Consider the following 25155-nt stretch of genomic DNA (forward strand, 5'->3'; position numbering starts at 1 on the left):
TCGCTCTTTCTGGCAAGCCACTGCCCTCCCCTGGCTTAGCTTTGGAACTTGGGTGGAACAGACCCTGCAAGGTCCCAGTCCTGTCCTGTGACAGGCTGGCTGCTTCTGTTTCCATTTGGATGCCCGCTGAGGTTTGGCTGACGTCAGGCCACCACATTGCCAAGGGGACGCGGAGAAACACCAAAGTCTGAGATACTAGAGCCACTCTGCTAAAGAGCTAATTGTTTGAGAATTTCAAACAAACATATGATGTATTTTAATCATGTTTTCCTTCTATTCCTCTCCCTAACTCCTCGCAGATCTGCCCCTACCCCACTCCCTTCCAATATTATTTCCTCCTTTTCCTTTCTTTCTTTTTTGTCTTGATAATCCACTGTGTCCAGTTTATCCTGCTTACATAGGCAAGAGTGTGAAACTCCCCACTGGAGCCCAGTCAATCTACCAAAGAACAAAGTCTTTTTTAAAAAAATAATAATTTATTTAATTTTATGTGCATTGGTGTGAAGGTGTCAGATCTGCTAGAACTTGAGTTACAGACATGCCGAAGACCACCCTCGACAAAATTCATATGTTCCAGGGTGGGAGCATGGGGATTAGAAATATTAAGTAAAAGAAACAGAGATAGGAGAGAAATAAGAGGCAGAAACACAGAAGAGCACCAGGAGGGAGATTCAGTGACTACTGAACCACCGGTGGTTATTATCCACATGCCTGTATACTTCACTCCTAAAGGGGAGGGGGGAGCAACAGACTTAATGAACATAATATAAAGAATAGATCTGAATTCTCCAACCTTTGGTTCAGATGGAGCAGATCCACCTCTATACCCCAAATACTAATTAGCCACACCCTAGGTCAGAATCTCTTGTTAGTAGTCCCATCTGTTGTCAACAACTTTGAGAGAGAGCAAAAAACAATCTCAGACTCTCTGACCTCTAGTCAAGGTGGAACAGGCTCATACCTGTGGGTCCTCACACAGACAGTTGTGAGGGTGCAGAGACTTGAACCTGGATACTCTGGAAGAGCAGCTAGTGCTCCTAATCATTAAGCCATCTCTCCAGCACCCCCTCCCAGAACAAGGTCCTAAAGAAAGATGATTCTCCAAGTGGAGAAGTGCTTGCAAAGGAACAAATGAGTCTCTTCAGTGGAATCGCACCGGGCATATAAACCACACTCAGGGCAGGCTCCACACCCAGCAAGATGACCAACAAACAATGAAGTCAATGGTATTTTTGTAGATTTTTATTTCATATTGCCTTGTTTGGTTTTTTTGCCTTGTTTGGTTTTTATTATTATTATTATTAATTATTATTATTATTTTAAACTAACCTTAACCTTTTGCTTGTATATTATGACTTCTGATTTTGGTTTGTTATTGGGGGGGGGGTGTCTGTCTGTCTGTGTGTGAGCGTTTCCTGTGCTTTTTCTTTGTTTTGTTTTTTAATTCAAGCTTTTTCTGTTTGTTTTCTACAGAGAAAGAGAAAGAAGGTGTAGAGATGGATTTAGTGGGAAGGACTTGGGAGGAGGTGGGGAGGGGAAAAATATTTTCAATTAAGGAAGGAAGACAGGAAGAAAGGAATGAAGGGAAAAAGCTGACTCTCCCTATCCAGGAGACATTGCCAGTCAACAATTCAGGGGGTGGAGGCAGCAGGGTGGGGGCTCATGAGCCCCTCCCTCTTCCTGTGCTGAAACGCTGTCTGGCTTGATGGTCATGGACTGATTTCCAGGCCAACACGAGTGCTATGGGTTCGTGGCAGTAAGGGCCTTGTCATGTGGAAAAGACACTTTCTCTGGGGTCCTCCCTGCCTTCTGACCCCTCAGTCCTCCTACTGTCCTCGTCCACGAATGTCCCCGAGTCTGGAAGATGGTGGATGCAAACGCCCCATTTGTGGGCGAGCACCCCACAGACGCTGATCCTCTGCTCTGACAGGTTGTGAGCACCTACCTAGTCATCGTCTGCTGTCCAGACAGCCTTCTCTGAGAAGTCTGTGTGTATGGAGAGATGTGTTGCCCATTTGAAAGCTAATGCTTCCTTGCCCACAGAGGAAATATTGTTTCTTTCTCCGACATTACCTATAGAAAAACAACTTGTAATTTATGTCTCACTTTCAGGAAGCCTGAATTTTTTTACCAAAAGCCACTTTATTGTTTTTTTTTTCTGTCCCTACATGGAATTGATATTTAAGACACAGCCATTATCAGCCTGTTCAAATTCATAATTTTATTGAGATTTGATTCATGGTTTCAGAATACATTACACTCGATTTTGTTTTTTTCATTCCCTTTGTGAATAATAAATCAGTTACTCATGGTCATTGCCAGGAATGGTTGAAAAAACACAAGGGATCCTTGACATTCTTGGCCCTTCTTTCTTCCTTTTCTCTCTCCCTAGCCTCCCCCCGCCCCACACACTCCTTCTTGTTCTTTTTCTCTCCTCTGTGTGTATGTACATTCTGTATAGGTTCATATCCATACGTGAAGACAGAGCTGACCTTGGGTGCCATCCCTCAGGCCCTGTCAACCTTTAGAGGCAGGATCTCTCATGATCCTGGGGCAAACCAACCAGGCAGAGCTGGAGCCTGGGGCTCACCAAACAGGCTGAGCTGGGTAACTGTCTCTGCTTCCCTAGTACAGCACACGGGCACACCACCATGCCCGGTTTGTTATGTGGGTTTCTAGGAAACACAAAGAAGGGGCTGGAGAGATGACTCCAGGCTGCTCTTCGAAGGACTGGATTCCCAGCACCCACTAAGAACTGTCTATAATCCCAAGTTCGGAGGATCCAAGCACTTGCTCTGGCTCTCCTGTGACACACACCGCATTACCATGACACTAGAATAGACCAGCAACCCCATAATGAACAGATGTTGGCCAAACTCTTAGGCTGTTTTCTGTTGCCTTAACAAAATCTCTGAGACTGGTAATTAATGAAGAATGGAAGTCTATTTGGCTCATGGTTCTGGAGGCTAAGACATCTAAGACAACACATGCCAGAAATGGTCAGATAGCCTTCCCCACCCAAGCTTCGGGGCTCAAGACACAAGCAGGGACGTTTACATCATCCATTTTTATTAGAGTCTTGTGGGGCCTCTGTGGAAGACCAGAGGGAACTGAAAAGTCTGTAAATGGCTTAGATGTCTTTGAAGATGAAAGCAAAGTTTCACCGAATGCTCGGGACAGGAACCACCCTACCTGCCATTTCTTAGAAACCCTTCAAACTCTACTTTCCCATCACTTTTTCTTCCTTCCACCTGAATGGAAACACAGCTTCCAGGGGAATGTGCTGACGGCATCCAGACTTGTTCCGCTGGTAGAGACAAGGTCTGCACATTCCCATTTTATTACAGCCCTTTTCAGTTTGGTCTGCCCATTGCTCAGCTGTTTTAAGGAAGCCTGCCAGCTTCCTAGTTTTTAATCAGCCTTTCTCCCTCTAGCATCTGCCATGTCTCATGGACTCCAGGAGCATTCTGGTTTGTACCTGTGAAAAGCTGGGGAATGGAAATTCTTTTGCCCTTCTAGGCTTTATCCTCTGCAGCACAAAACATTGAGGAGGTTTGAACTTTGCATTTATTTTAATTATTTTTATGAGCTCTACATTTTTCTCTGCCCCCCTCCCTACCTCTCCCCTCCCCTTCAACCTTCTCCCAAAGTTCCCATGCTCCCAATTTACTCAGGAGATCTTATCTTTTTCTACTTGTAGATTAGATCTGTGTATGTCTCTCTTAGGGTCCTCATTGTTGTATAGGTTCTCTGGGATTGTGATTTGTGGGCTGGTTTTCTTTGCTTTATATTTAAAACCCACCTATGAGTGAGTACATGTGATAACTGTCTTTCTGTATCTGGGTTACCTCACTCAAAATAATGTTTTCTAGCTCCATCCATTTTCCTGCAAAATTCAAGATGTCGTTATTTTTTTCTGCTGTGTAGTGTGAACTTTGCGTTTTTAAGACGCTGTTTTTGAATATGTGTTTGACAGTGTAGTTGACGGCCTGACTAAAAATTTAAGATTTGTCCTAATTTGTCACACACACACACACACACACACACACACACACAATGGCAAGATCAACCAATACATGAAAGGGGAGGTCCAGAGAAAACACAAAATGACAGCTCCTATAAGCAGTTATAGACGCTTCTTTCCCTGGACAGTTCGCTCCAGTTTGCATAGAAGTAGCTAAGTACTCGTGGGACAATGTAAACATCAAAACCCTCACCTTAGTAACCACAGGTGCTTACAGTCTTTTACTGTGTGACTGCCTGGGGTGGGAGTGGTTTCCTATGGCCACAGGAACATACCTGAAGTCTATATCCCCACAACAAACAGTGGAAGGAGAGCCCCTCTTCCTGGGTCCTGGACAACCCTAAGACAAGCACCACACATTTGTCTGCGGTTATCAGCAGGACTGTGTCCCTAGTGCCTTCAATAGTCTATCTGTCCTTCTCCTGACCATCTCCCTGTTCATCCCAGTTCATTCTGTCCTGGGATGCTTTCTATTGCTATAATAAACACCAGGACCCAAAGCACCTTAGGGAGAAAAGGGTTACTGGGCTAACTGGGCACACTTCTGCTCTACAAACATGACAGGCACCCTAGGGAAACACAGGAAAAGACAAGTGTCCTCACCCTCCAGGAGGTCACTGTGGGGCTCAATGGAGGAGCAGAAAGATTTCCCAACCCTAGGTTATAGAAATCAAAACCTCAAGAATCAGAACAAAATGGGGAATACTTAGTATGCAAACATTATCAAAACTCCCTACAAAATACCTCTAAGGGTCTAATAGCCTAGGAGGGCAGCTGTTGGAAAAGAGCCAATGAGCCCGGCTCACTGAACTCATGAACCTGTCTCAGCATCATGACCTCCAGGCCCGCCGTCGTTTTCTTGAGTCATTTTCCCATTCACCCATCACCTGCCAGCATCACCACTGTGACTTGGGCAGATTACAAGGAATGCCCTCTTAGACGATGTAGCTTAAATCTCCCGCTGAGAACTAGGGAGGAAGCAAAGTCAAGTTTAGACTGTCCTAAGTGCTTGTAAATCCTTCAGAACATTTAAAATTCCCAAGCAGGTAAGACGCTACCCTGGACGCTCAGCCAGGCAGCTTCCACGCTGACATCCCTGTAGGGCGGCACCTTGCTGTTGGCGCTATCCCTGGACCAGTGCTGGGAAAGAATCGACCCTCGCCAGCATCCACAGGAACCAAGGCAAGACTCCTGCTGACGGTGCCAGGACCTGTAATCTGAATGTATGTCACACCTTGAAGAAATCCTACAACGGAATTATTAAGGATGTCTTTCTTTAGAAACCGAAAGAGAGCAGGAGGCTCCTTTCCCCTTTATAGAAGCAAGCAAACTGCAAAAGCAAATTCCCTCTTCTTGCTTAAGGCCAAAACAATGTCAAATAAGAGAAATCAAAGGATAAACACATTCCTCCGAGACCACACTTTCCTCGTTTTCATGGTTCTTCTGGCATTATGCTCAATACTAACAGGACCAGAATTCAAGGCTAGTGGACAGGATATGGGGGGCGGGGAGAGCAAATTAGACTTCAGTGGGCTTAAAGTCTAATTTTAGACAATCATGCACGAATGTTTCCAAAGATAATATTCCAAAGCCAATCCATACACAACAAAGAACCAGAAACTCCCCCACTGCGGAGCAATTGTTTTGAGTTCTGCTACATAGCCAGAGCATAGTAGCAAGACCAAACTCTGTCATCTCAAATGCCTCAAGAACAGCAGAGGCGTGTCCAGCTATCCACACAGCCAATTTCGTTCCTGCCTCTTGTCAGGTATGCACACCCAGTGTCTGGTCATAGATTGTCAAAATATTTTCCTTCTTTCAAGAGCTCCAAAAGGAAACTATTGACATTTAATGACCTATATGTTTGTACGAAACCAGCAATATGCAACATCATATTGAATAGGATAGTAATCTATTTAATTAGTATCTTTAAACAAGCCACCACTTCAAACCAAATGGTACTCATGAAGGTCCCACCCAAAAGTGACAGCATGCTTTCTTGAACTTGCTTGGTGAAGACAATTCCCAATTTTCAGATTTTTTTTAAAAAAATTATTTTTATTTCATATGCATTCATGTTTTGCCTGCATGTATGTTTGTGCAAAGATGTCAGATCCCCTGAAACTGGAGTTACAGGCAATTGTAAGCTGCCATATGGGTGCTGGGAATTGAACCCAGAGAAGAGCTGCCATTGCTCTGAACCCCTGAGCCATCTCTCCAGTACCCCCAATTTTCAGATGTTTTTGGCTTTCACATTTTTTATGAAATATTTCACAAAAAGAAATTTAAAATTCCTTCTTCTTTACATTGAGAACTAGGGAGATTTCTCAGTGAATAAATTCCTAAAGTTATAATATTAACTCTTGATTACTTATATTTCACAAGACCCAATAGGAGCAACTTAAGCTAAAATATTTAATAACATCATTCATACCAAAGATAAAGCAAAAAAAATACTTCACCCTCCTAAGGGCATTTTTAGAGTGATGGGGAAATTCTAGACAGACAAAAAAAAGGGGGGGGGACCTGGAGCCAAATGTGGTGGCAGAGCACTGAGACCCCCACACTCATGACAAAGAAGGGGCAGAATCTCAAGCTGGAGGGTTATTCTGGCCTACATAGTGAATTCTGGGACAGCCTGGGGCAACTCAGCAAGATTCTTTCAGAAGATGAGGAAGAGGAAGAAGGGGAGGAAGAGAGGAAAGAAGAAAGAGGAAGAATGAGGCGGAAGGGGGAAGACAGAGAAGGAAGGGGAGGAGGGACCAGAGCAGCAGTGGCCCCGCCCATGCAGCGCGTGGGGTCTACACTGTTTATCCTAAGCACCGCGGATTCCCAGAATGTACACAAACACACAGCAGCAGATCACATGTATACTTTTTCTGCTAATGTGATCGTAAAAAACACTGCAAAACTCTGTACTCAGTTGCCGTGGAGCCTAACTGAGACGCGCGCTGCTCTGACACATTGGTGTCTGAGAGTCCAGGGCCACACAGTTTCCGCTATTGATACTTTAGTGGTGTCTTGGGTGATTCCTTGAATACTATACTGGTTCCACCTTGAAAGCAGGATTTAACATCCCCTTAGACTCCCAAATATCCTGTTCGTGTAGCGGGTATTCCAATAAAGACTTCCTGATGGCACACATGTTTTACTGTCCCCCAAATAGGCTGACATCCCATTCTCCATTCCTTTCTGTCATTTTAACAGCCCAAACTGGTACCTGCTTGTTGAAAATGGCCAAAACAAAACAATGCACCGGGATTCTTTTATTCGCATTTCCCAGACACTGAGGGCACATGTAGAAAGTTTGCCCAGATCTAGAAAACAATCATCCTGTGGTATAAATGAGTCGACAGTTTGTGCCTGTTTGCTAAGGGGAAGATTCTCCTGGTGTCTCAATTTTTTTTTTATGTAAAACGTGTTTCCTAGGCACTAAGGAGACGGCTCAGTTGGTAAAGTGTATTTTGTGCAAACATGAGGACCTGAGTTCAGATCCCCAGAACCCATGTTAAAACATTGATGCATCAGTGAGTATATGTAACCCCAGAAACCTGGAGGCTGCTGGCCAGACAGCCTAGATAGATCAATGAGCTTCCAGGTTCAATGACAGAAGGTGAAAAAAAAAAAAAAATAAGAGGATGTGAATTGGAGTGAGAGACTGGAGGAAGGGGGACTGGAGAGAGGGAGGGAGGGGCCTGATGTGCTGAAGGTATAGCATATACGTCTATGGAAGTTTCGAATACTTTTCAAACACAGCGCTCTACAGGTTGGGGGAATGCTGCCTGCTGGAGCTCTGGGGACCCTAGTGTCCATGAAGCTCTTTTCTGCAGAACCAATTTTGCTAAGGTTCTGTTTCCTTCACAGACTCCACCATGTAACCATGTTAAGAAAGACAAAGACATAGCTGGGTGGTGGTGGCACACACCTTTAGTTACAGCACTCAGGAAGCTGAGACTGGCGGATCTCTGTGAGTTTTAAGGCCAGCCTCATCTGCAGAGTGAGTTCCAGGACAGCCAGTGCTACCAGAAAAACCCCGTCATGAAAACAACATCAAAAAGAAACAGAAGATATATTGGACTGATTGACCGGCAGCAGTCTAGCTAATCCAACAATGGCTGGCAGTGAACAGAAAGTCCAAGAATCCAGGAGTTGCTTATCCCACGAGGCTGATGGCTCAGCTGGTTTCTCTATGTGATGGAATCCTGAAGCAGGCTCCAGTGCCAGGGAAGGGATAGGTGTGCTGGCAGGCAAGGGCAAGGGCATAAAGAGCAAAAGCTTCTTCCACGTCCTATAGACTTCCAGCAGAAGGTGTGGCCCAGATGGGTCTTCCTGCCTCAAGATCTGTACCAAAGGTGCAGGTCCTTTTACTTCAAAGGTCCAGGCTAGAAAAGGATTCACCTACTTCAAACCAAGCAAAAAACCCCTCCCAGGAGTGTCCTCCATTTCTGGATTGTAGTTCATTCCCTAGCCAGTCAAGCTGACAACCAACAATAGCCATCACACCAAGCATCAGGGTTTTGAAGGAAAAACGAAAGTCAAATGGTATCATTCTCGTTTATTTGATTTAAAATGTTACTTACCATGTGTTGCACTCTTAATTTTGTGTTTTAAATAAACAAATGCTATTTTTTAAAAAAGAAGGCTATTGTAAATGGTATGAAGATGTGGGTTAGAGAAAAAGAATGCATTTTTTTAATACACATAATTTCTCTTGCAAGGTAACTGGCCCCATCAGGAATCGTGAGAACAAAAATTAATTGAAGTGGAGAGTAACAAAGAGACCTACTTTGACATTCACCTGTGACTGGTACACATGTGTGCATGCATGCACAATCTATCTTATATATAAGCTTATAAGTCAAAATATCGATGGAATGAATACCATTGAAGGATTCATCCGAACCAGAAAGCCTCAAGAGGCTACCCTGAGACCCACCCCTGCCCAGTGTCTCCCTGTTTCAATCTGCAAGCAAGCACACACACACACACACACACACACACACACACATGCACACGCACACACACATTCTCTCTTGTCTCCAGATGAGTCTTGATTTCTCTTCTGAGGGTTTTCTTTAGCTTTCCACAGAACTTATATTCTCAAATTCCATTTGCTAAAGAACTTAAAAGGTTTCCTGTCTGTTGTCATCTTCCCTTGCAATGGAAATGCCACTGGAGCCTCGCCAGCAGGCACAATGCCTCCAACACAGCATACTCAGTAAGCATTCACCCAGCCAATGTTTGAGCCTTATGTTTTTAGAACCCTGCATATGGCATAAAAATATAGTTTGTCAGTTTTACACTCCCATGGTACAAATACCAAATGACGTATTGTTGATGGCTACTGGCTTCAGTCATTCCCAATTTTATCTGAGGGTCTCACTCTATAGTCCAAACTGACATCAAACTTCCAGTCCATCAGCATCCAGGATTTTAAGCGTGTGATTGTGTTTGACTTATGTCAAGTTTTCAGTCTACTATTTTAGAGTGTATGAACATTGATGCTATGCACATTTATAGAAATGAATTCTGGTGCACATAATATAGGAATTTCTGTGAAGGATCCCGAAGGACTACTTCAAATGCCCATCACAACCTCCCCAGCGGCACTCAATGCTCTGCCAACGTAACCGTACCAATTTGGACTCAGACCTTGCAGGAGAAACCCCTGCCCTCCACACCTCACCAGCACTGCTATCGGGCGGTCCCAAGCTACCAGTCTAGGCCACCTCATCATGCTGTGACTTTGCATTTCTGTGGTTGTTCAAGACAGTCAGAATCTTTTCCTACTTTCGCTGGTCCTTCCTCCTTTGTTAAACACTTTAGTGAGATTTTTGCCTGGAGCTTGTGGTTCTTTTTTTAAATCCCATCTTTGTTGGTATATTAGTCAAGGTCCAGACAAGCAAGCAAACCACACAGGTGTGTTAAATGGGTAGAAATGAAGATGGGGAAATGGTTGCACAGCTGGAAGTTGGAGGGTCCTGAGCTCACCTAAAGATGAGCTGCAGGAAGAAGCTTCAGTTCCTCACACTGAGGGAATGGGAGAAATGAGAAGATTGTCAGAGGGCTAGTCCTGGGGTTGCAAGTTCAGCCCATAATTTGGACGCAGTGAGTTCTCAGACAGCCCAGAGGGAGTGAGAGAACCGGTCATAGCTGGTACCCAGCTGTCACAGAGACTGATGGATGCATGCCCACTAGTCTTTCCATGGAAGCAGAGCAAAGCCCGTGTTAGAAGCAGGTTACCAGTGGTGCAGTGGGGGCAGGAGAGCTGGTCCCACCCCTCATTGGCCACCACAGGGTTCTCCCCAGTTGATGTCTTCTGGCAAGGATGGAGGCAGAGAACAACTCATTCTCCCTAGGCTGGCCCCTAGGAATTCGGCCATGTTCTTGTAAATATATGGACAGCACAAAATGGACTTGATTTTTCCTTTACCTTTTTTCTTGGGGGGGGGGGTGTGGAGGGAGACAGGGGGAAGAGGCAGACAGGGGAAGACTAGGAGGTGAGTGTAACTGGGGTTCATGATGTGAGATTCCCAAATAATCAATTAAAGTTTTTAAAAAGTGGGCTCCTTAACTATCATTTATAGGGCTGGAGTTGAGAATGCAGGCGGAGGCCTCCATACAGCCCCAAGCAGTCACGGCTCTGCATTATGTGGACTCGTTGACCTATAGCTATGAATACAACCAGAAGATGCTGGACATAGCGTTAAAGCTCAGGGAAGGAATCCTCCACTTCACCGCCCCACTGCCACGGTCACTGCCACCGCCACTGCAGTATGCTAGCCAACACTTAGTTTTCATAACCAAAACAAAGTATTTGAGGCCTATCAATTCTAAGAGAGAAAAAGGGTTGTTTAGGCTTAAAGTTTGTGTATCATTCCATGGTCCCATTATTTTGGGGCCCGTGCCTGTGTGCATCACAGCTGGGAGTGCGTGGGAAAGCAAATTGCTCACCTCACAAGAGCAGAAAAGAGACAATGGGCAAGAAAAAAATTGGTATCCCATAAACCCCTTTCGAGGGCACAAAATCAAAGTCCTTTCTAGGGAGACCCAGCTCCTGAAGAAGCCACCTGCTGAGGAAGCCACCTCCTGGGTGAAATTACCTGGCGTGAGTGAGAACGAATCACGAAGCACACAACAAACCCACTTAAAGAGTATTAGAGGAGACGTGTACAGGCCTGGGGACATCGGTGTGGAGAAAAGGAGCTTGAAGATGGTGCATACAGCTTCTAAAGGCTGCCTAACACATGTGCATGGTGGGGAGGGGGTAACGTAGCTACATCATATGCAGATGACGGAGCTCAAGGGCTTATGTAGCTCATATGTAGGTAACACAACCATGCTGCATGCAGGTCACACAGGGCCTTTTAATGTCCCGCCTGGTGTGGCTAAGTATTTTGCCTGAGAGCTTGTCTGCATATGCGTGGCCCTGGAACCTGCTGGAAGTGCCCGCCACCACTGTGTGGCTGAGATCATAACATTACACCCTTTTGTTTATTGTAAAATTTTGGGGGCTGGGGTGGGAATGAGGTGTCATCAGGTCTCTCGAGACTACTTCCTGCTGATTTTGTGGGCGTCAGAGGAGAGTTGAGGTGCTTGACCATGTCCTGGGGTGGCTGATTACTTCCGTGTTTTTCGGGCTCTGCGGAACTGGATGGCTGGCAGCTTGCACCATGCAAGATGCTGGCAAGGCAGAAGATTATGTCTGGAAAAACTTTAGATCCTAGTGATTGAGGGAGAAGAGTCCCAAGATGGAAGATGGAGGGGGTTTTGTGGGGGCAGGGGGGTCTGAGGTGGGGGAGGGGGATTTGAGGTGGAGGAGGGAGTTTATCATTGAGATCAGGAATGATAAGGGAAGAATTAAATGATACTTATTCTGGGTGAGTCTGGTCCGTTTAGGTAGGTTCAATTTGGCTCCCTGGAGCTTATGAAAAATGTTCACAAAGAAATAAATTTTAGACATATTAAAAGCTTATGGTTACGACAGTATAGTGTTGGGACAGAAGATGGTGGGGAGGAGGGAAGAAAAGAAGAGGAAATTATTAGAAAGGGAAATTATTAGACCCCTCAATGTTTTACCTGAAGCAAATCTTAAGGCACTTGTCCTCTTTAGCATCATGGTTTTACCTTAACATCCAGGAGACACTGCTGCAGGCAGTGATAAACCAACCTGTTATGTTAAAGTCTGTTTTGTGAGTTGTTTTTGTTGTTGTTGTTGTTTTGTTTTGTTTTGTTTTGTTTTTGGAGTCTGGGGCTGTGAGTGTCCCCAAACTCGTTATTGTTTCTTACCACCTGGGCTTTTGGCAGTCCTTGTACCTCTGGCTCTGTGTTTAATGATGGTCCCTATAATAAAGGCTGAGTAGTTAACTAGAAATTTAAGTATATTGGAGATAGAGAGAAGTTGGTAAAACAGATAGGAGAAAGAAGAAAAGGGAGATTATATGGAGTTTTTGGCACAGGAGAGTTGAGTATGGTGATGAGACTTTATTCTTCTGGAACTGGAGAGAAAGTGCCTGATCTTGGTGTCCTCTGGAACAGAGAGCAAGGCCCTGTCTGAGTCACCTTATACGAGGAAGCTGAACTCTTGAGCTGGAAGAGTAAAAGGTTTGAGATGAGACAGGTGAATCCAATGAGGGAGACCCTCGAGCTTGGCAGCTGTGGGAGTTACAAGAATTACTTTAAAGAAGCCCTGCCATTTATGGGAAAGGGGGAAAGGGTGTTGGTCTGGCAGGGGGAGAATAAATAGTTCTCCCTATTTTAATCAGCGGTGGGCATGAATTAGCACATGGCTGAGGTAATGAGTAGTCAGTAAAATCCTATAATAGGGAGCCAAGATGGGATAACAGTGGATAAGCAGATGATCAGGAAGGGGAGAGGTTTTAGGGGAGAGGCCGGGGTGAAAACCAGCCGCCCATACATGAGTTCAAAGGGTGAGATGGAAAGGGGGCTCACTGGACTTCGGGGAATTCCACCATTTTATCTAAACCACTACACTGAGGAAGCCACCTCCTGGGGAAGCCACCTCCTGTCAACAGCACCGAGCTGACAGCCACACCTTCAACACACAGGACTTTAAAGGACATTCTGGATCCAATGACAGCACCCATCCCAAGGGGAGTGATAATCAGACAGGCTGAGTGAAGCTGGGGGCTGACATCAGTGGTGACGTCAGCAGTGACAGGAAAAGATGAGAAAGAAGGTCCTGCCCTAGTTCCCATCAAGCCTCGTGTCCCCTTACTAATTGGGAGCCCACTGCTGGGAAGTCTGGGGAAGGACCCTGTAGAGTCTCAGCTCCCTGATGCTTCTGCGCATTAGGCCTTTGCCAGAGTCTGTGTTTCTAGCACCTTCTCCAAGTTTACAGAACTCTGGGAGTTTAGCTGCTTGTCTCAACGGCCAGCTTTTGGTGAGCTCTCTATTTGATACAGTCAATTTCTGACAGATTCTCAGTTTTTACTGCAAACAGCATGGCCCGCTTTCTGTTTTTATGTTTAGAGATTGTATGTTCTGTTTGAGAGTGCCGTCCCTGCCCCCAAGGTCACGAAAAATAATCTATATCGTTTTCTGAAAGCTTTTAGTTTTAAACCTACAGCTTAAAGACTCATAAGGTCTCTAATGCACCTGATATTGATTTCCATAAGCATGCAAGATAGGGGCACAGCCTTTCCCCACACCCCAGGACCATGCATGGTCCTGCCCACCCCTGACCTGACCAACATGTCTGTCCTCTACAGATCCCCACATCTGTGGATCTGCCTGAGCCATTAAAACCTCTGCTGATACTCCGCCTGCACCACCAGCAGCATGTCTTAACTGACAAAGCTCTGTTTTGGTTTAGTTTCTCAAACAAGATCTTTTTCTGTGTCAGGATGGCCTCGAACTCACCACGTCACCAGAGATGACCTTGGACTCCCGACCCTCCTGCCTCCTCCTTCTGATTTAAGTGGTACTAGGGATGGAGCCCAGGGATTTGAAAGGACCAGATATTCTGCCAACCGAGCTCCAGCCCTGGCCCCAGCTCTGCAGGACCTCACTGCCATGTACCACTGTTGACCTTTGTTATTTTTCATTGAGTACACCGAGACTTTTCTTTTTAAAGGTGTTATTATATTACTTTTAATTTCACGTATGTGCATATGATTGAGTGCATGCCAGTGAGTTGCAGATGCCTCGGGAGATGGAGTCATAGGTAACTCCCAGCCGCCGCGTGGGTGCCGGCATTGAACTGGGGTCCTCTGGAAGAGCAATGCATGCTCTTAACCTCTCGGCTACCCATCTAGCCCCACCCCAGGACCACCCTTGACCCCGTACACTGCTGTGTGTACTTTACAAGCAGCTTCCCAATTGTCATGAAGAGAACAATCCTGGATGAGCTTAAAGAGAATGGCACTGAATTCTAAGTCGATCCCAGGAAAGCCGACACACGTGCAGTATGGCCTCTTCTGATCCATCTGGTCCCCACAAGCTCTCCCACCTCCTCTGTTGGATTTCTTCCTCCCTTTGCACGGCTCTAACTATCTTTTTATTCACTCTCTAAACGCTTGTTGCCAGCATGGGGAGACACAATTGACTTCTGTGTATTGATCTTGGATCAACGAGCTTTCTAGATTCAGTTGTCAATTCTTCTGAACTACCTGCACATTCCTTTTCCATGGACTCCTATTATCGGTAAAGCTCTTTCCTGCCATCCAGTTAGGATACCTTTGGTTCCTCAATTTTATTTGCTGTGGCTGGCCAAACCTTCAACAGATTGTTGAATGAAAGTAGGGGTATGGTGTACAGGGCTGTAACCCCATCACCAAACAGCTAGAGGCAGGAGGATCGGAGGGTCAGGGCTGGTTTCAGCTGCATAGCAAGTTGGAAGCCAGTCTGGGTTACATAAGACCCTGTCTTAAAACTAAACTAGTCTGGGGACTGTTTTGGGTGTTTAATTAACTTATTTATTCTTTAATGCATTTTGGTCACACTTACCCACTGGGCTACAGAGTGAGTTCATGATTAATCTGGCCAATATGGGAAGCCCTGTCTCAAAAACAGAAAAACAGTCTTGTTTGTTTGTTTGTTTTAAAGGGGTGGGAGCTCAGAAGCTGAGTGCTTGCCTAGTATACACATAGTCAATTCCTAGTATTAGATTTAAAAAAATAAAGGTATAATTTCCCAAAATATACTCTGTGAAAAGAACATTCTTACTACTCCAGAAGCAGCTGTCCAGATGGGCAATCTAGAAACCTGGACCATTTTTAATACCTTTCTCTCCCTTGCCCCTCATAGTAAACTTATGATAAAGTCCCTTTTCTATTTTTTAAAGATTTACCTTTATTTTAATGGGTGGAAGTAGAGGTCAGAGGACAACCGCAGCAGCCAGTTGTCTGTCTTTTCACTGTGTGGGCCCGGGGCTGGACTCACATCAGCGTGCTGGGTGGCAAGCGCCTTTATCTGCTGAGCCATCTCACTAACCTGAGACTTCCATTGTCACCGAGATGGAATTAACCGGATCCAGATTCTCCTCTCTTCGACAAAGGACTGCATGGCAAGGAAGACCAGTTCTGAAGACGCTAGACACTAATCCCTGAGAACCAAAGCCCAGGAGATGACCCCAGAAAGCAAGTGTCTCCACTTGCTCTTTTGAGCCATTACAGGTCATGGTGCAAGGCCTGGAAGCAAAGATGAGGCCCAGTAAACTCCCTGGCAGTGGTCACAGAATTTAACACACCGTTACAGCATTGTTGAAAAATAAAAGTAATTAAAGTCATTTTTATATTTGAAAACCATAAGAAGGATTTACTTATAGAAACACACTATAATAACTATAAGAAATATCTATAAAGCCTTTAAGTAAAAGGGAAAATATAGATTGCATAAAGGAATGAAAACAACCATAACAATATATATATATATACATATATATATGTTTGTATATCTTTTTAAAAAATACTTGAATGTTTAAACAAAAATAACCATATATAATGTGGTACTTATAATATAATGGTAAAAATATATATAGCAGGCAAAGATTAGGAAAGGAAAAACATAAATATGCTTTTAGTTTGTTGTTTGTCTTGAGACAGGGTTTCTCTATGTAGTTATGGCTGATCTAAACTTTCCATGTAGACCAGGCTGACCTCAAACTTAAGAGATCTGCCTGCCTCTACCACCCAAGAGCTGAGATTAAAAGTGTGTAGCACTCTGCCTGGCTGAGGTATTCTGTTTTAAAGCTTTTATACTATGTATGAAATTATATAATTTTAAAATGAATTATAAAAAGTTAAATGTGTATTCTATAACCCTAATTAACTACTGAAAAGCCAAAGTGATAGCTATACAAACTCATAAATACAGTTCAATTAACCAAAAAGAATAAGGAGGGAAAATATTAAAAAGAGACAAGAGATAGGATTTAAAAAAAAAAAAAGGCAAGGTGATACATTAAAGCTAATCAAATCCTTAACAAATCGCCCTAAACCTCTTTCAAAGCACTAAGAAATATGTAATTTCACAAACTTTTCTTGTTTCATGAAACTTCACGTTTAGAATTCTATCTCTAAATAATTACCTTCAAATGTCTCCCTAAAATAAACATTTTTCCTAGTCTACCTAGACCAGAAAGAAAAAAAAAAAAAACGCATACATAGCCATGGAACTAACAGGCACATTTTTCTTGAATTACCTTACACAAAATGGGACTGAGATTTTCAGAATCATCATTTTGTCTGAGAGCCTGAAAGTCAGAGAGAGCTCAGGGAACCAGAGAGAAAATGGACGAAATTAGTGACATAGAAAAGAGCTAAAGTCCTTGTTCAATTACAGTCATAAAAGGTACACAGCACACACACATCACACACATACACACACACACACACCAGTAGACTTCTTTATTAAAATGCATAAAGCAACCAGGAGCAAGAGCGCCAATAAATTCTTCTGTATAAGCAGAAATTCTTAATGGTTCCCTGAGCACTAATAACACCGCTCTCTCATGTGTACTTGACTCTGTTTAACCTTTTTCTGGTGCTTTTTAACTTCCCCGAGTCAGGTACTAATATGGAACTAATATGGGGTTTATTTTCCCTATAGGAATAGCAAAAAAGAGCAGGGCGCATTATCGTAATCACGCCAAGTCTTTCAAGCAACGGTAGGGACGTTAGACCAGGGAAAGAATTTATTAACAATTGCAAGGCTAAGCAATCTTGTTTTTAAACATCAGATATTTCACTGAATGCTAGTCATAAAAGGAAAGGGAGGAAGAAAGCCCAACTCTTGGCAAGCGAACGACCCAGCAGGAGAGAATCCGGACATCCTCCGGGTCTGGCTCAGTTGCTCTTGGCCTCCCTCCGCATCAAGGATAACCAGGCAGTAACCAACCCAGTGAGCCGACGGTGATGAAGGGTGGCTGGAAATGTGAGCCCATTTTATCTCTGGAAGATTTATTCTGGAGGTGGCTTGCACTGCTGGAAATAAAATGATCTGAGTAGGAAGGGTAGGGACAAAGCCTCATTTCTGGCTCCATCAAGTAAGTACACACCTCAAGATTCAGGCTCCCTGTGAGGCACTAGCCTGATAAGTATTAAAATAGGCCCTAGATTCAGCATTTCTTCCCATTTCATATGCTTGTGAAGGAGTGTGTGTGCGTGTGTGTGTGTGTGTGTTTGCACACCCATGCACACGTATGCATGCATGCACACACACATTTATGACTCTTCTTTTACAAGGTACCTTAGAGATCCTGAAATACTTCTACAGAGGAGATGAACAAGATGCATGGAGATTCCCCCCTCCCCGACTTGTAGCTGTTGGACACTTTTCAATTCTTTTCTTTCTCGCATGCCGAGGTCACCCCAGCATCCTGTCACCGCAGTCCCAGGGCCTCAGCTGCATTAATCCATTCCCTGCTGGGCTTCTGCAGAAAGACAAATTCGTTTGACACCAGCAGGGAGAAGACAAGGAAAAAATTAAGGGAGAATGAATACATAGATAACTTGACAAAAGAGACCAGCCTGTGTGTGTGTGTGTGTGTGTGTGTGTGTGTGTGTGTGTGTGTGTGCGCGCGCGCGCGCGCGCGCGCAGGCGTAAATGGAGGGCCTTGAGTAAAACTGGAGAGAAAGGGGTTGCCTGGGCTCTTCCTTTAAGCATTTCTCCTTAGGAAAGAAAATAGAAATGAGAAATTGTGGATTGCCAATGAACTACGGTGACCTTAGGGGTTTTGTGTGGATCTAACTTAAACAGCACCTTGAAATAAGAACTGAGTTCCTCACTTCTCTGAATACAAATACGCCCAGCCAAGTGATCCACAGTAATGAAATTAGCCGTTTCCAACATCAGACCCCACGTTATCATCAAAGCTAGAGTGAGACATGTGGCTAAAGCAGCAGAGTCTTAAAAACCATTGTTCTGATGCCCTGAAAAATCTCCCTCATAATAGGATATGCTTTTCATAGTTATTTCTAGCCACGAGACCACATTTACAAATGAACTGGCTGAGTTCTCCTTCTTTTGTCTAAAGCTAACTGGGAACATTAGAATATCCTCCCAAGACACACGGAGGCACTGAGAGCCATCCCTTCCAATCTGCGAGCTAACTTCCAGAATGACTGAAAGATCAGCCATGCTGTCTGAACACCCTCCCCACAGTCCCAAAGAAAAGACTAGAATAGCCAGAGAAACCTGAAGAGTAAATTCTAAAGCAAGCAAACAAACAAATCTGCTTCTGTGGGTTTAAAACCATAGTCCTGAAGGGATCATTCACAATGTGATAGCCAAAAAGAAGTGGTAACAGTAACAGGCAGAGGGAGGTAACCAAAAAGATATGGGTATACGGACCAATTAGCCAACTTGACTTTAACTTGCACTGTTTCCTAAAATTATGTTTATATTGGAAAAAAAATCATGTTTGTGCAGTAAAAGTTTACATCATACCACCACACTTATTAAAAAAAATCTTCTTCCCTCCAAAATTTTAAGATTTTTTAAAGGTTTTTTTTTTAAATTATTATTTATGTGTATACATGTGTGTCTGTGTGTACGCATGAATGTGGTGCCAGAAGAGACCATAAGAGGGCGCTGCATCTCCTGGAGCTGGAGTTATGGGTGTGTATAAGCCACTCAACATGGATGCTGAGAACTGAGCTCCTGCCCCGGAGACTGTTTTCATGTCCTTTCCACTCTCATTTTCTAAAGAGAAAGACAGAAAGAAGTCAGAGTCCTGAATTACTCTGAAACTGTGTCATTAGCTTGGCACCGAGTGAGCTAATAGCCATCAGTGTAGTTCTAGGTCAAGTTTAATCAAGATGATGGTTACATTTAATTAGGACAATGGCTGCCGTGGCTGAGAACTCACCGGATGGGAAGCACTGATTTCGCTGTGCTTTTTGATCATCAGCCATTTTAATTTACAGATTCAAAACCTCAAGCTCACAGATGTCGGTCCCTGTGACTAGTCATATCCTCGACAGAGAACAGGCTACCTTCAGAGCTGAGCTTGCACGGCACTTCCTGCCTATTGAAAGATGACTCTTTCCAAGACTAAAACAAACGAAAACAAAAAAAAAAAAAAAACCCAAAAAAAAAGAGGTCATAGCCAGGGGGGGGGGGGTTGGCGCATGCCTTTAATCCCAGCACTCGGGAGGCAGAGGCAGGAGGATCTCTGTGAGTTCGAGGCCAGCCTGGTCTACAAGAGCTAGTTCCAGGACAGGAACCAAAAAGCTACGGAGAAACACTGTCTCGAAAATAAAAAAAAAAAAAAAGGAGGTCATGCAAAGTGCTTTATTTGAACGTGAGACTATGTATCTTTCTGGCCATGCTGAACATGTGTCCATTGCAATTCCCACCCTAACCCTCCCCACATCAAGACTCTGGCTTACAGATTATAGCTGAAAAAATTCACCCAGCGTATCCTCTTCAAGAGCAAGAAATGGAAGAAGGCAAGCTTCTTTAAGGAAAAACAAAAATCCCTATTACCCAGTGGTCTGCAGTTTTCAAAGTATGAATCTCTTCAACTCCCGCTATGACGATTCCGAATCTTTCTTAAATGGACAGCTTTTCTGAAGAGTGTGCGGGGCCCCAGCTCCACGCAGGGACAACGGTGATAATAAGCTCGGGTTTCCATAGCGCCCTTTCTCCACGGAGCTCCATGCTATTGGATTAACTCCACTAGTTTCCTTTGGCAACATACTTCCGAATATAATATTACCTTTTATTACTGTGCATTATAAGGAGAAGAAAAGCATTTGAAACACAAATAGTAGGCTAAAAAAAAAAGTCAACAAATACAGATTATCCCTGAGGCAAACACATTTCAAGAAAAATGTATGTGTCTTAACACATTTTTAGGAGAATTCTTGATTTCTTTTTCTCCTTTAGTGAATTACATTTCCATGGGTAATGGTTACCTGGGAAGCTTGAGCTTCTTAGATGTTTGGCTAAACCGTAAAGAGATAAGCAAATTGTCTTTTTTTAAAACCTAGATTTATTATGAAATTAAATAGCAATAAATATTTCCAGAGATGGGTAAGCTCTTCTTTCTTTTAATTAAATGGGATCCTAAAGATGTAAAGTAATGGGTAGGGGAGGGCAGCATCAGGAGAAACTAGAAAGGAGGCTGTGCAGGGGTACAAAGGGGTGTCAGAAGGAACTGGAGAGGAGAGGAGCAGGATCAACAAACCAGTTCTGTTTGGAAATGCCAGAATGAAATCTAATACTGTATGCTTATTAATTTTAACATCGTTTTAAATAAATAAACTAACTTCACTTTAAGAAAACACTATACAAGATAATTATATCTTAAGAAAAAACAATAGCTGTTTTATTCTGTGTGTGTGTGTGTGTGTGTGTTGACAGGGTCTCATACAGCCCAGACTAACCTGGTTCTACTTGGTTGAGGATGACCTTGAACTCCTGACCTTGCACCCCTCCAGCATGTCCAGTTTACCAACTATTTTCTTTTTTCTGAGATTTACTATATATGTATGCCATGTGTTTATATATACTACTGCATGCAGGAACCTTCAGAAGTCAGAGGAAGGGATCAGAGTCCCTGGATTTGGAGTGATGGGCAATTGTGAGCCACCATGGGGTGCTGGGAACGGAACCTGGGTCCTCTAGGGAGTCAGTAAGCACTCTTAACCACTGCTCCATCTCTCCAGCCACCCCCAACTCTCTTCTTGAAACAAGATTATAATCTACTGTAACTATGCTTGCTCCACTGAAATATCGCTGCCCTGTTCTAAAAGCACAAGCACTTTTACCCTTGGTGCATGTTCAGTGACCGAGAGTGGAAACTTTTCAAGAACCTCCTACGCCAACTTCTTATCTAAACTCAGAAAACCCTGCCAGTGCGGACAACAGGTTGTCAAATGGTCCACATGGCCTCTTCCGCTTTTCCTTCTTTCTTCCTTTCCTCCCAGAAACATCCTGTGCAAGAATCCAGACAACCAGATGCGGCGGATTTGCTCTGGACAGCTCAATGATCACAACCGTCAAGTCAAATAGAAACTTCCTTGTGAATGGAGCCCGGTTTCCCAGTCTCCTGGTCAGAACTCTCCCCTGGGCGTCGGCTGTAAACAGTTGGACCACAACTGTCACAAGCCTGCGTCTGGTTCTGAAGCAGGCAGTGGATATGCAGCAGATAGGCTGCGAACTCACAGACCGTTCTCTGTGACGGGAAAGACTTGAATGACCTGACCACAACAAAGGAAATTGTTAACTCAGCAATTCCAGACCCAACTGTCCAGCCAAGCGCGGAGGGCAGATGGGGGGGTGGGGAGGCAAGGTAGGAGACCAGAAAGTCAAAATGCACGAACTAAGGAGGCCAAGTTAAACAGACCAACCGCCTGTATTGCTGCTATTTGCATATGCCCGCCCCCCAAGAGTACTGCCTAGAAGAATTCTAGTTAGGGTTAACTTCAGCCTATCATTTTGTCCCCCAGGAAAGAACAGGCTCTTTCAGAGAAGGTCGGGAAGTAGGTCACTCATTCAAACACAGCAAGATGTTCCACAGCAAGGTGCAGCTACCTGTGCAATGGCCCTGAGTGAGAACGTGCACATGGTACCACTGATGGAGACACAAACGAAAGCAGAGGGAGAGGCAAATAGACAACCAAAAGGCCGTAAAGGATGTCAACCATGGTGCATGATGGCAACCACCCCAGACTGGGTTCTAAGAAAAAGTCACGATGATAAGTTCTGGGGTGAGAGGAGGCACACCCCAACATACCTTTTTGGTGTTTTCTGTTTGTTTGTTTTGTTTTCTAAGAGCTCAGTCTACTGTGTGTAGAACACATTGCTGAACGGACATGGGAATCTCTATGGGTAAGCCACACCGTGGTCCCAGCAGATGAGGGCAGTGGGGACTCCATCACAGCATTCGGAGACTGAGGAACAACTGGATCCTGGATCTATCTTAAAACTCACACAGAGTTAGGGTAGCGAATGTCAGGATAGAGAAACAACAGTCAAGAAAGAAATACTTTTCAAGAAACCAAAGAGCAGTTTGAGGGTCAAATTCGTGGAAAGATAACAAAAACACACATCACTTTAGCAACAATATATGAAGTATATGAAAAAAGAATTTAAGGCCAGTTCTCTCCTTAGAAAAAAATTAAATTGTCATATAAACACGCTGACTTCAGGTAGTATTATGAGATGCATAAAGGCAACTTGGGCTCTTTTCTTCAGGCAAAGCGCTCTAAGTGAGCACAGCTGCTCACTACCCAAGGGTAATTAGAGCTCCGCCTGGCAGGCAGAGCCCTGGGTTTGAAGCAGAGTGTTCCATTAGCAAAATGGAGGGATGTATAAAATTGTATTTTTAAACAGATCGAGTAGTAGGAAGCTTGTAGGTGGCGGGTTGCCTTCACTGGGCACAACCTAGTATACCATAATGACACACGAGCATCCTGGTCCCTCCTTTGAGTGGCTAAGGCTGGCCTAACCACAGAGTGTTCGGGTGTTACACTGGGCCTTGGAGTCAGCACAGTTGCGATTCCACAGCATGGGGGGGGGGAGGAAAAGGCACCATCTATGCACATTGTGCTGGACTCTCAACCTCACAGTCTTTGTTTTCCTAAGACTCCCAGGCCACTGCAGGAACAGCGTTGAAAGGAAATGCGTAAAACTGATAATAATTCTATTGACCACCGTCCAATAGATTCCCATTTATTCACTCAACTATTGGCATCTCACCATCCTATGAAGATATCAGGACCACTAACTTGGAAGTGAACTCCTAAATTCTGACTTCTTCGATCGCTCAACAAACTCTAGAACACCTTTAATCCAAGCGGAAAATCTCTGTTTTTCCCTCTGTAGAGTCTACTCCTTAACAAAAAGAATTAAGCTGAATCTTGAGCTGTTTCCAATTACCCATCCTATAGATGAAAATGGCTAAGTTCTCTATCTTGTCACTAATGGTATAGAGCCAAGTAACATCCTTTCAAAACAAAGTAACTAGAATATGTTTTTAACAACCAAAGCACTGGGCAACCAGGCATGGTAGCACATAGCTGTCATCCCAGTATGAACAGGCCAAGCAAGGCATGAGAATCAAAAGTTCAAGGTCAGTCTAAGGTATATAACAAGGCTCTGTCTCTAAATCATTAATTAAATAAGATAATTGGCAAAGCACCCCGTAGCTGTTGCTTCTACTGTAACTGTTTTAAAACCTAGAGAGAATGTATTTACAAACAGCAATGTTAAGAATTATGGAAATGACTCTATAGTTAGCATTGAATGCAAAGCCCCAAACCAAACACTTAGAAAACTAAAAACATTCTTTAGAATAATTCAACATCCACAAATGAAATTATATACAATTTGAGGGGGAAATAAGGGTATTTCTCATGAATCAGACCAGAAATTACTGGGAAATTAGGTGGTTCTAGATACAGGGCAGAAACTGTCCAAGATCAATCTGGAATATCCAGCATGTCAAATGCATGCTGTGTTAGCATAGACTGAGGAGCTCCTCATTCCACACACTCAGAAGGTGCCCAAGTTCCCATCCTCAGAACCACTGAATATGCGACCTGACCTGAAAACCGCATGACAGCACATAAGGAACTGGAATGGAATCCTGGATGGTCTGGGAGGATGTGGCTGCAAACACACAGAGTTCCTTGGATGGGGTTGGGGGAAGGGACAGAGATAGGACTCGGAAAACTGATGATGCTATACCCTAAGTGTCGAGCGGGGTCATGAGCTCCTACGCTTAGAATATAGCATCCTCTGTATCATCAGGAACACAGACAGCCTCTCCAGGATGAAAAAGGCAGCAGACCTTTCAGGGAGAAACAGTGGGTCAGCTCCAATTTAAATTTTCTCATCTCCAGTGTGCAGAAGAATACATTTGTGTTACTTAAGCCATTAAATCTGCACTAATTTATTACAATAGGAAAGTAATACAGGTGAGAAAAATAAAGCTGAAGGCATAACTGACAGAAACTGATTAGGGTTAGTGTTCATTTTACATTTACTTTATTATCCGTGTGTGTGTGTGTGTGTGTGTGTGTGTGTGTGTTATATTCCCACGTAGGCATGAACGCAGGTACCTGTGGAGGCCAGATGATGACTCTGTATTTCTCTCTGCCTTATTCTCTTAACACAGGGTCTTTCCATGAGCCTGGAGGTAGGCTGGCGCGCAGCAAGCCCTAAAAACCATGCTTTTCCTGCCCCAAACAGTACTAGTGTTACAGGCATGGACACAGCCACACCAAGCTTTTTGCCTGACTGCTGGGACCTGAACTCAGGCCCTCAAACGTGTGTAGCAGTGTTCTTACCCACTGAGCATCTCCCCAGCCCCCAGTGCCATGTTTTTTTTTTGGTTTTTTTTTTGGTTTTTTTTTTTTTTTTTTTTTTTTTTTTTTCGAGACAGGGTTTCTCTGTGGCTTTGGAGCCTGTCCTGGAACTAGCTCTGTAGACCAGGCTGGTCTCGAACTCACAGAGATCTGCCTGTCTCTGCCTCCCGAGTGCTGGGATTAAAGGCATGCGCCACCACCGCCTGGCTCAGTGCCATGTTCTTTAGGTCCAAACAGCCCCAAAAAGAATTGATCCTGTGCCACAGATGGCCTTTGGAGAAGATCCTTCCTCAGCGACACCTTCAGGTGAGGCCTCAGACCCTACCAACACCTGACTTGAAAGGCAGCTCA

Source organism: Microtus ochrogaster, chromosome 4 (assembly GCF_000317375.1).
Source record: "Microtus ochrogaster isolate Prairie Vole_2 chromosome 4, MicOch1.0, whole genome shotgun sequence".
In the NCBI taxonomy this organism is placed as follows: Eukaryota; Metazoa; Chordata; class Mammalia; order Rodentia; family Cricetidae; genus Microtus; species Microtus ochrogaster.